This window comes from Ambystoma mexicanum, chromosome 1p, assembly GCF_040938575.1.
Source record: "Ambystoma mexicanum isolate Mex_15411 chromosome 1p, UKY_AmexF1_1, whole genome shotgun sequence".
Lineage (NCBI taxonomy): Eukaryota > Metazoa > Chordata > Amphibia > Caudata > Ambystomatidae > Ambystoma > Ambystoma mexicanum.
The window spans coordinates 1,497,356,101-1,497,367,735 of record NC_090921.1 but is presented as its reverse complement, the minus strand read 5'-3'; positions in this window follow the sequence as shown (position 1 = coordinate 1,497,367,735).

Genomic DNA, 11,635 nt, shown 5'->3' with positions numbered 1-11,635 from the left:
ATCTGTTTTCAATGTTGAAAACAGCAAACTAAAATAAATTGTAACATCCATTTGGGGTCGCAAAGTTATGCCAGAGGTAGAAAGGGAGCCTTGACCCCTTGCAACCAACAAATTACATCCATGCTGAGGGGGCCGGCTCCTTCCTTCCATTGATGCTAAGCAGGGTCCCTCCCAGTTATTGCACAGATGCAAGACAGTCCAGAGTCCCGAATGCTGTGTGTTTTCTTAGTTTTAAATATCTCAAACTAAGAAAACACGCATCTGCATTCATGTTTTTTTTTAACTTTGTTTATTTTAAATCAAGGCAGGATGACAATTACAAACATTATAAGCAGTGATTATTTAGGCATGTTGATCCCCAGTCCTTTATCCCCCCTGAGTTTCCCCCCTCCCTTCTCCCTTTGGTCCCTCTGTCCCTTAGGCATTGTAGGCGGAATCTTCCCTCCTGGGCTGTCCAGATTGCGCCTCAGCGTCTATGTATCTTTCTCAGGGATCTCTTGATTTTTCAAGATCCAGCAGGCCCTGGTAGGTTTATAGATCAGGGCGGGAAAGCGCTGGTCGAATTCCAGCACTGGGGCCCAGATATTCTGGAAACGATGGAGTTCCCGCTTGTGCTGCCGTCACCTTCTCCGCTACCAGAATGTCCCAAAGTTTGGTCCACTATTGGGCTATGTGAGGGCCTTCCAGGGTTTTCCAGGCTCTGGCCACCACCGTTTTCCCTGCCAGTAGGCAGTGGGTTGGTAGTTTCGCTCTGGCCCTGGAGCGCGGGTAGGTCCCGGGAATTGGAGTTCCCAGCAAAACTGGTTCTGGTTCCAGGGGAATCGTTGTTCCGGTAATTTGTGTGATGGACCCCAGGCATGATTTCCAGAATTGTTGGATCTTTGGGCAAGCCCACCACATGTGGAAGAAGGAGCCTGGGTGGCCGCATCCTCTCCAGCAAGAATGACCCACCGGGGGGTTCATATGGTGAAGTCTGAGGGGCGGGTAGTACCACCGCAGCGTGATCTTGTACGCACATTCCCTATTGGTAATGCAGGTGGACGAGGTGTGTGTTCTGGTCCATATGTCCACCCAGGTTTGATCCTCTATCGGGTGACCCAGGTCCGCCTCCCATTGGGCCATGCAGCGGGTTTTCAGTGGTCAGGAAGTCACTTAGGAAGCGCCTGTATAGGGTGGATACTCTGCCGCGGGTTGGAAGGTCTCCCAGAGTGAGTTCTAGGGCAGTAGGAGGGCGTGTCGCTGCTTGCAGAGTTTGGGGATGTGAGCATTGGGGGCGTAATTGAATGTAGGTGAATCTATCCCTTTCCTGGAGTTGGAATTTCTCCTTGCATTGGGCGAATGTGAGAGGTCTCCCCCCCATATACAGCTGGTCTATGGTCTCCAGCCCGCCTTTAATCCAGTTATGAAAATTGTGAGGATTCGTTCCCGGTGCGAACGTTGGATTATGGAAGACCGGGGAGCGTGGGCTCAGTCCTCTTGGCACTCCCTTTCGTTTTAGCGCCCAGTCCCAGGAGCTAAGGGTGTGTTTGGTCGATAGCAGGAGATCTCCCCATTGGGTTCTGAGGGGGGGGCGGGATGTGTGGTAGGAATCGTAAGGGTAGGGGCACTCGTGATTGTTACAGCTCTACCCATCTAGGGCGGTTTGTCGTATTTTGCCACGCCTGGACCTGAGCCAATTGGGCTGCCACTCTGTAGGCCTGCAAGTCTGGGACCCCCAATCCTCCCAGTTTGGAACTCCCCAGCATAGTTCTGAGAGGGATTCTCGCTTTCTTACCTTTCCAGATAAAGTTCAGCATTTTTCTCTGGATCCCTCGAAGAGTTGGTGTGGGAATCGCTACTGGTAGGGAGGCACAGGCGTATAGGAATCTCGGAAGGAGGTTCGTCTTGCATGCAGTGGTGCGCCCGAGCAGTGAGATCTCTTGGGTCCCCCAGCGCTTCAAGTCGCCTTCCAGTTCTTTAAAGAGTCGGGGGAAATTGGCTTTGTATGTGTCTCTTGGGTCAGCCGGGATGTGGACCCCTAGATAGGGGATGGCTCTCTTTTCCCATGTTAACGGGCACATCTTAGTCAGTGGTTCTCGTTCTGTTGGGGTGAGGCCGATACCCAGGGGCGGATGATTTATCAAAGTTTATGGTGAGGCCTGAGACCTCGCCATAGCTGGCGATTTCTCGTATCGCGTGTTTCAGAGATGAGTGGGCCTCCGAGATCGTGAGCAGAATGTCGTCCGCGTATAGGGTGATTTTGTGATGCGTGGGGCCACTTTGTATGCCCTTGATTTGGTCATTACGACTGATCTTTTGTGCAAAGGGCTCCATGGTGAGTGTAAAAAGCAAGGGTGACAGTGGACAGCCTTGCCGGGTTCTGCATGATAAGGGGATTGGAGCCGAGCTGTGTCCGTTGATTCTCAGGCTAGTTTTAGGGCTATTATAGTTGGCTAGAACCATCGTTTGGAAAGTTGACCCAAAGCCCAAGGCCCCTAGGGTGTGTCTCATGAATGTCCAATCCACCCTATCAAATGCCTTAGCTGCGTCGAGAGCCACTAAGACTAGTTTTTGGGAGTTCCGGGAGGCAAGATCCACCAGGTTCAGGGTTCTCCGGATGTTGTCACCTGCTGTCCGGTGTAGAATGAAACCTGCCTGGTCGGGGTGAATGATCTTCGGCAAGATGCGATTTAAGCAGGTTGCTAACATTTTTGAGGATATGTTCGCATTGATGTTTAAAAGTGCGATCGGTCTGTAGGACGTTATGCTTCTTGGATCTTTTCCAGGTTTGGGCAGGAGGATGGTGGTTGATTCCTGCATCGATGGGGTCACCGCTCCCATTTCCCTGAAGGAGTTGAATAGGGTAACCAGGTGGGGGGTCAGTTGTGCTCTGAATAGTTTGTAAAACCTGGTTGAAAAGCCGTCTGAGCCGGGGGCCCGTGTTTTAAGTGATTTGATGGCTTCCTCAACTTCCTCCCCTGTAATGAGCTCCTCCAGTTCGTCTCTCGCTGCGTCGGAGAGACGGGGCACTGCTGCCGGTATTCCTTCTGTTGTGGTAGGTTTCGTGGGGTTGCCTTCATGATTTGGGTCAGATAATCTATTGCGAGGCATTGCTTTTCGGGCTCTGAGTATAGTGTGACCCCGTTGGGGTCAGGCAGACCAGTGATCGCGTTGACGCGTCTCTGCTTGGCTAGCTTGGCCACCAGGAACTTGTTCGCCTTGTTACCCTTTGCGTAGTATGACTGTTTGGCCTTCGCCATTAGTTGGGCGGTTTGTTCCGCATAGAGGGCTTCCAGTTTTTTCCTTGCCGTACGAATGATCCGTTGGGTTTTGGGGGACCAGCCTTTCTCCTTGTGGAGTGCCTCGGCCTCCCTTAGTTCGTTCTCTAGAGCCGTCCGGGTCTGACGCCTGTCTCGGTGGTAGGCCGCACCTTGGGCTATCAGGAAGCTCCTGATTACTGCCTTCATGGCGTCCCAGTTGTTCGCTAACGAGGTGTCCGAGGCTGGATTTTCGTTAAAGAAATTTCTTATTCCTGTTGCGATCTTGTCTCTGGTGGCCATATCGTTAAGGATCGGGTCGTACAACATCCATTTACATGGGTTATTAAGGTTAGGGTTCTGAACACGGAGTTCCAAGAGCACTGGGGCGTGGTCGGATATCGCTCTTGTGCCGATGGAGACTTCTTTGACTGAGAGGAAAGTTTGCGGGGAGATCAGGAACAGGTCGATCCTTGAAAAGGTGCGATGGACGAAAGAGTAAAAAGAGAAATCTTTTTCGTCAGGGTGGAACACCCGCCATGAGTCTATTATCTCCAGGGTCCTGAAGAGTCAGAGGAGGCTAAGTGCTTGGGTGAAGTCGCTTGGAGTCGGGGGATGTGACCGGTCTTTGGTGGGGTCGGGAACCCCATTGAAGTCCCCACCGACTATTGTTTGGCCCTCCACAAAGCTAGCGAGAGATGTGCCCAAGGAGTCAGAAGTGTGATTGTCCGGTGTTAGGGGCGTACACTGAGACGAGAGTATATAGATCTCCCATTAGGAGGCATTTGACCGCTGTAAATCGGCCTTCTGGGCAGATTTTCGTTTCCAGAATCTGTGGGTTCAAGTCTTTCCTGAAGAGGATCGCCGTACCTCCTTTTTTGTTTGTGCCAGAGGCGAAGAATTGGAGCGGGAATAATCGGGAACGAAGCCGGGTCACATCTGCCAGCAGCAAGTGAGTCTCTTAGAGCATGGCTATCGCTGCGTCATCGTCCCGGAGTTTCAGTAGAATTGCCTTTCGCTTGTTAGGGGAGTTCAGGCCATTAACATTCAGGGAGAGGACCCGAAGCGTCTGGAGGTCTGCTGAAGACTCACTCTCCTTTCCTTGGCTTAGGGGAGGGTCGTGGGGCGGTGATTCAATTGCCATGTCTGTTAGGGAATCTCTTGATATCATCCTGCACTTGAGGTTTTAACGCGGAACCCCAACGGGGGGCCGCAACTTTAACTGGAGGGTAGACCGACATTGTAAGTACGGGCATATCCTCGGCCAACAGGGCCAACTGTCCCATCACGTATTGTGTACTGTGCGTTTCCAAGGAACAAAGGTTGGAAAGTATCCTTGGAGTGGGTATGAACCATGGGTATGGCCCGCCGCCACCGCCTTCAAGGTTCCTTAGTTCGAGACAAAGATGGCGGGTCCTACTTTAGGTAAGGGCACCTGTGTCCAGGCTAAATTGCTGACAGAACCTGGGACTGTGGAAGCGTCCTTGTTCATCTCTTTCTGTTGCTCCGCTGGGTTGACGACCATGACGTGCGTTTGGGCTGTGGGGAGGGAGGCGGTCCAGAGTCCTCGGTCCTCTCGGGTTTGGCGTGGAAGGATCTCGGGGCGAGGCTGGATGTAAGATTTTCTCTGCGTCTTCCAGGTGGCTGATTCGGCGTAGGTGCCTTTATATGTAAACTGGAGAGCTGTCGGAAACAGCCACCTGTAACGGATCTGTTGCTCCTGAAGGAACACTGCCAGAGGCCGGAGTGCTCTTCTTTTCTGGAGAGTAAGTGGTGAGAGGTACTGGTATATTTGAAGTGGGGTGCTCTGTAAAGTGATCTCTTCTCCTTGGCGACTGATCGCTGATATTGCCTCTTTGGTTGTGAAGAAGTGGACCCTGGTAATAACATCTGGGGAGGGGGTCCGAGTCTGTCCCACGGCGCGGGCGGAGTCTGTGGGTCTGGTCCAGCAGGAGCTGAGATTTGTCCAGATCCGGGAGTAGGGCCTCGAAGAAGCTTCCCACATAATCCGCTAACTTGTTGTCGGGGATAGAGGATGGGACGCCCCGAATGCGGAGGTTGTTGCGGCGTGCCCTATTTTCAAGGACTTCATGTTTGAACTCCAGGGTCTCGTATTTGTGGTGCAGGGAATCGATGGATCTTTGCACTTCCCCCAGCATGGTAGTGTGATCCTGAGAATGGTCCTCGATTTCTCCGAGCCTCTGTTCGATTTCTGTGACCCCTTGGTCCGTCTGATCAACTTTAGCGGCGAGTTCCGAGAGGCAGGCACGAAACTCCGATTTAATATCCGCCATGAAGGCTATCAGGTCCCCTTTGGTAGCGAGGGCGCCCCTGTCCTCTTGTGGCTTCTGTGGGGTCAGTTTAGGAGGATCTTGTTTCTTGGGTTTCTCCGGTGCAGTAGACATGGCGGAGATATCTGTGCCCTTGCTCACCTTTGTTTGCCTCGACATGCTGCTCGTATTGGGCGGTCTTGATTGAAAGAGTTGCAGGGCGGTGGGAGGCTGCACTCGGGGTGTGTATCGGTCTCGACCCTCTCTCTGGTCCAGATCTGGGCGAGTGGGCAGGGGCGCCCCAGGAAGCGTTGGTGTGGGGGGGGGGTCTCCGTCGGGAATGGTGCAGGATGGCCGACTGTTGTGTGAGGGGTATGTCGCTGCGATGAGGCCCACGGGCTCGAGGCCTCTCTGGATGAAAGCAGTTTTTCCGCTGCTTCCCCGCCCCTCCTCAAGTCTCAATCGGTGGTCCCTCACTGGTGGAGGTCCCAGGTCCCTCTGTGAACCTCCCGTGTGCGGTTCTGTAGTGATGTCGGCTGTCGCTGAGCAGAGGTCCCGACTCGTTCCGCATAGCGGGGGGGAGGGGTGGAAGCCCGCTCTCCCGGTCCCTCGGAGTATGCGTCGGGTACTCAGGCTCCAGCCATCGAGATGCACACAGGTGCGTTCCGGGCAGCCTTGGTATGAATCGGATGGTTCTGTGCTAGAGTCCGCTCCCCCTCTCCAACTCCCCGGCACTCTAAGGCCCCGTTACCACCAGGTGCGGAGTGTGCTGCTGGGTTCCGGCTTGGCGGCCATCTTGGTTTCTTCGGTTGGAAATGGGGGAGGAGTTCGGCCGCTGAATTCTGGTAGAACGCCTCCTCGGCCGAAGGCTATGTTTGGCCAGGTTGTGCCATGTCGGTTCCGGTCGCCTTAGATGGCATTGGCGACACAGAAACCTGCTTAGAACCGCCGGGAATTGACGGCGGCGGCGGGCATCCCACGGGCGGCTTCAGAGGAGCGATCACATAGATGGCGCTCCAAGCCACGCCCCCCCTGCATTCAGTTCTTTATATATATATATATATATATAAGGACCCAAAATGGTAAAAGGATCTATGTCCTCCATGCTCCCAGAGAGCTCCAAGTGCCAGTTTTTTTCATCTTTTTCTGAATTGCATTATGGTATTTGTAGTGTACTAGTCAAGATGGGAAGGGGGGGGGACTAATGCCACAATTGTACATTTATTTTGCCTAAATGAGTTCTGTAAGGTTTTATATATTTGAGTGATACTATGGTGTGTGTACTTTAAGTTATCTTTATAAAGCAGAGCATTATTGAAAGCCAGACATGGGTGTGAGGAGCAGAAATGATGAGGTTGCAACTAAGTCATGAGTATTTGCCCAGGATGTACCAAGAGAGGTTGCAATCCAGACACTGGTGCAGTTATTTTCCCCCGATTGTGGCTGCTTTTCAGGGCACACAAAGGACACATGTGGGTGGACAGCACAACTTTTTCCTCAGAGGGTGGACGCAAATCTTTTTTTTTGTTTGAGGTTGGCAAGCTTGCTCAAGTATTTGGCTACCAGGATTTTACCCAGGTTGTCATGCTCCTAGTACATACGCTTACCCACAAGACCACAAGCACTTGCCTCGTATTGGGATTTAGTTTTCCTGGGAATATTTCACTACAGATGGCTGCAGTTAAAAGGTGAGTACCTTTTATACATTGCCAGCATACATATTGCACTTTCTTTAAAGGGGAAGGTCAATTGAACTACATTTGTATATTTCCCTTAACAATACAGGATTTCTTTTTTTTTTATTTTCACTATGATATGATAGTTTATTTATATAGCGCCTATACATAATGTGTTTAAAAGTGCTTCAAGGAAAGGGACGGAACAAGGGAAAAAACAACATTCATACAGGCCATGAACAGTAAGGATGTGAAATTAACTATCGTACTCGCCTGACGACATTTCAGATAGTGCAAGAGCTAAGACATAGATAAGGAAGGGAGGGAGGGGGAGAGTGAGAAGGAAATGGAAACAGACAGGCGACTACCATACTAGGCCTGACAACATGTCTGGTAGAGCCGTAGAAAAACAAAAGGTGAGGAACAAAACAAGCGACTATCGTACTAGGCCTGACAAAGTTTGATAGTGCTGGAGGAAAGGGGGGGGGGACAGTAAGGGGATGGGGGAGGGACAGACGAGGTTGCTATCAGACAATTCTGATAGAGTAAGTGCATAGAAGAAAGTAAGGGGAGGAGATAGGAAACGGGAGAGGGGATGGGAGGAGAGAACAGAGAGTAAGCCGTCAAAAAGAGTGGAGAAGCAAGAGGGGAGAGCGAATACAATTGCAGAAGTTAGTAGTAACACAAAGTTGCAAGCCAGAATACAAGATGAAGATGGAAACAGCATGATTCAGGGCCACCATGAGTACAAGATTCAAGAAAGTCCAGCATGAGAGTTGAGAAAGGGTGATGCACCGTGAATCAATGAAGTCCATAAAAGTAAAATCCAGCATTGGCCACAAGACGGTGAAACCAGAATGTATCAGGACAGACTCCTGTGTGTCGGGAAGCACAAGGAAACACCATGGGGGACCGGAGAGGGTGGGGATGGCATGTGGGGACAGAGGGTGTAAACACATATTGGTGCATGCTTACCTGCCGTCCTAGCAGGGGGTCAGACCCTGGATCCTCCTGGTCCAAACAGGAATTGCCCTTTTCTTCGACTGCCCTTCACTTTGGACACCCGGGCGAGAGACACCCTTGATCTAAGAGTTAAGAGCAGGAAGGAAGAGGCAGGGCTAAGAAGGTGGGTGGTGCTTAGGCCAGGTGACCTAGATCCACTTGCACCTGCTCCCTAGCTGCAAAGGAAAAGAGGCTGGAGGACTCCTTAAGTAGGGAAAAGAGTGGCAAGGAGAAAGGCACCAGGTGGGCAGGGCTTGCTAAGTGGTGAAAAAGAGCAGTAACCAGGAAGGCACCAGGTGGGCGGGGCTTAGGCCACGTGACCTAGATCCACTTATACCTGCTCCCCAGCTGCAAAGGAAAGGAGGCTGGAGGACTCCTTAAGTAGGGAAAGGAGCAAGAGTACTTGGTCATATGTTATTCTTGCAGTCTGTCATGTTTTCCCCCTTTTCCTTACTGTTTAAATGAGATTAGTTGCGGTTGTGCGATGGAGACCATGCTTAGTGGTCTGGCTAGTGTTCTAAAATATACAGTGGGCAGGGCCAGTGGTCTGGTAGTATTTTAAAATGGACAGTGAGTACTGTCCAAGGCCGTGCCCACTAGCCATGGCTAGTGGGCTGGTAGTGTTCTAAAATGTACAGTGGCCATGGCCTTAACCCTTGAAATTCAAGAAAAAAACTTTAGTTGCAGGGATGTTAAGGTGATAACCCCTGAAATTCAGCTAAAGCCACCCTTATTTTGCGCTCCCTGTTGTGCAGCCTATGACCACAATGACATCACTGGTGAAATCACTCATTACATCTATGACATCACTATTGGAATCTCGGATTACATTACAACACTAACCGGCCACTGTATATTTTAACACATTTAAGGGGCCACTAGACATGGCCTTCAGCCATGGTCATTTGCCACGGCCGAAGGAGCCACTAGCAATGGCCAGTGGCCACAGCTTTCGCCAGTCCCAACTGTGTATTTTACAACATAACCAGACATTAGCCATTGCCTTCATCCATGGCCAGTGAGCACAGACTAATATTTCACAAAACTAACCAGCCACTAGCCATGGCCTTTGGCCAGGGCTCACACCCTTCGGTCAACCCCCCTGTAAATTATAACACATTAAGAGGAGGTGCCGACTGTATATTTTACAACACTAACCAACCACTAGCCATGCACAGTTTCTGCAGTCTTGGGCATAGCCTAAGTTGTTAGTAATCAAAGCTTGTTTTAGCCAAGTCATAAATGATAAAATGTCTGATGCTATGTTCTATATGATGTAACCATTTTGGCACCAGTTCAGTAATGTCAGATTATGTAATTAGTGATGTCACCAGGGATTGTGGTCATAGGCTACACAACAGGGGGAGCGAAGTTGAGGTGGATATATCTAGCAAACATTAATCACCATAATAGTATTTCTGATGCTTGTATCTGCTTAGATTCACATGCCATGCATAGGCTGGCATCTTGTGGTAGAGGCAGAGTATTACATGATTTCTTTTTGAAACTCAAAAAAGAAGGTAAGTGGGCGTGTCAGTAATACTATCCCTAGTGTGACTTCTACTGTACCCATGGTCCTTTACACATCAAGTTGCCTCAGATTGTTTCTGAAATGAGATTGTATGAAGTGTAGCACAAGTACAGATGTAATAAAGCAAAAGAAATGGCAACAGAGCAAAAAACGTCTGTGCACCTTCGACTCCAGGAGGGGAAGGAGGGCAGGCGCATGTGAATCTAGGCAGATAAAAGCAGCAGAAATACAATCACGGCGAGTAATGTATAACTTCTGAGGCTTGTGGATCTGCTTGGTTCACATGCTATGCATAGATTAGCGAGAAGTATCTGGGGAAGGAGACAACCATTTAGATGCTTTGAAAATGGTCTCCCATGGCACATTTTTAAAAAGCGAAAGCAGCTGCTTTCCCTCGCACTAGACATGCGTAGATGCCATTTGGAGCTTGCAGGCCGCCTACTCTACAAGCTTCCAAGATACACGAAACAACCCAATGCGAGATGGAAGCCTTGGTGGCAGGGGTTCCTTTTGGATTGCTAAAGGTAACAGAGTTGAGAAGAGCCTCTGAAGTCACTTGATCTTTGTAGGTAAAACTTCAGTGCCCTCCTAACGTCCAAGTTATGGAGGAATCTTTCTGGATCTCAAGCTGGGTTTGGAAAGTAGACTGACAAGGAAATTGATGGGTTGAATTGGTACTCTGAAACAATCTTTGGAAATAAGTAAGAAGGAGTGCGGAGCAGAACCATGTCCTTATGAAAAAACAAGAAAGGATGGTCAGTAGAGAGGGCTTGCAGCTCACTTAATCTGGCCGATGTAACCGCTATCAAGAAGGCTACTTTCCAGGTGAGGAACTAAAGTTTTACAGTGGCTATCGGCTCAAAGGGTTTGTGACAGAGCGTTGAGGACCACATTGAGATTCCATTTAGGATGAGGTGGCTTGAACGGAGCAAAAAGATGAAGCCCAGCGAAATGTCTCTTTATCACCAGATTTGTTAGAGTGAAAGAGCAATTATCCATGCTAAGGGAGGCCCCAATGGCAGATAAGTTCTGCATGACAAAATGGGGATGCCCGTGGTTGCTAGATGTGCAATGAACGGCAGGACACAGTCAATAGAAGCCTGACAAGTGTTAAGCTGTTTGGCAAGTCACCAGTGACAGAATCGAAGCCATTTGCTTTTGTACTGGGCTCTTCTTGAAGGTTTGCAATTTATACAAAGATTGTCTTCTGAAAGATTAAAGTGTGCTAAGGATTTGAACCCATGAACCATGCAGCTAAGCTGGATTGTGCGAGGGATGCAACACTTGATTGTTCTGGTGGAGAGGATTGGGACTCTACAGCATCCTGACTGTCACGTATGGACAGGTGCTGAAGTTCTGAGAACCAGAACCTGGCAGGCCACCAAGGAGCTATGAGCAGTAGAGTGCAATTGCTGGGACTCCTGAGTTTCCAGAGTGATGAATCAACGGTAGAGGAGGGAAGGCATATGCTAGCATGTTGTCCCACGGAATCTCAAGCGCACCCACCAAGGAAGACGCACAGAGTCCATCCCTGGAAGGCATAACACAGAGGCTTCTTGTTGGCTGACGCCACAAACAAGTCAACTGTCGGAGTGCCCCACTGCATGAAAAGGCGGATAAGAACATGCTTGTTAATCTCCACTCGTGGTTCTCTATAGACTGACGGCTGAGAGAATCCACTGCAATATTGTTACGCCCCAGAATGTGAACTGCCTGCAGCCAAATATTGTTCTGCGCTGCCCATTCCCAAATCTGGATGGCTAGATAGACAAGTAGGGGAGCTCTGGTGCCCCCGTTTGTTCACATAGAACATAGCCACTGAATTGTCTGTGCGTACTCTCATTACCTTGCTGACAATGGAAGGCTGAAAAGCTTTTAATGCCAGAAACACTGCCAAGAGCTTGAGGTAATTGATACGAG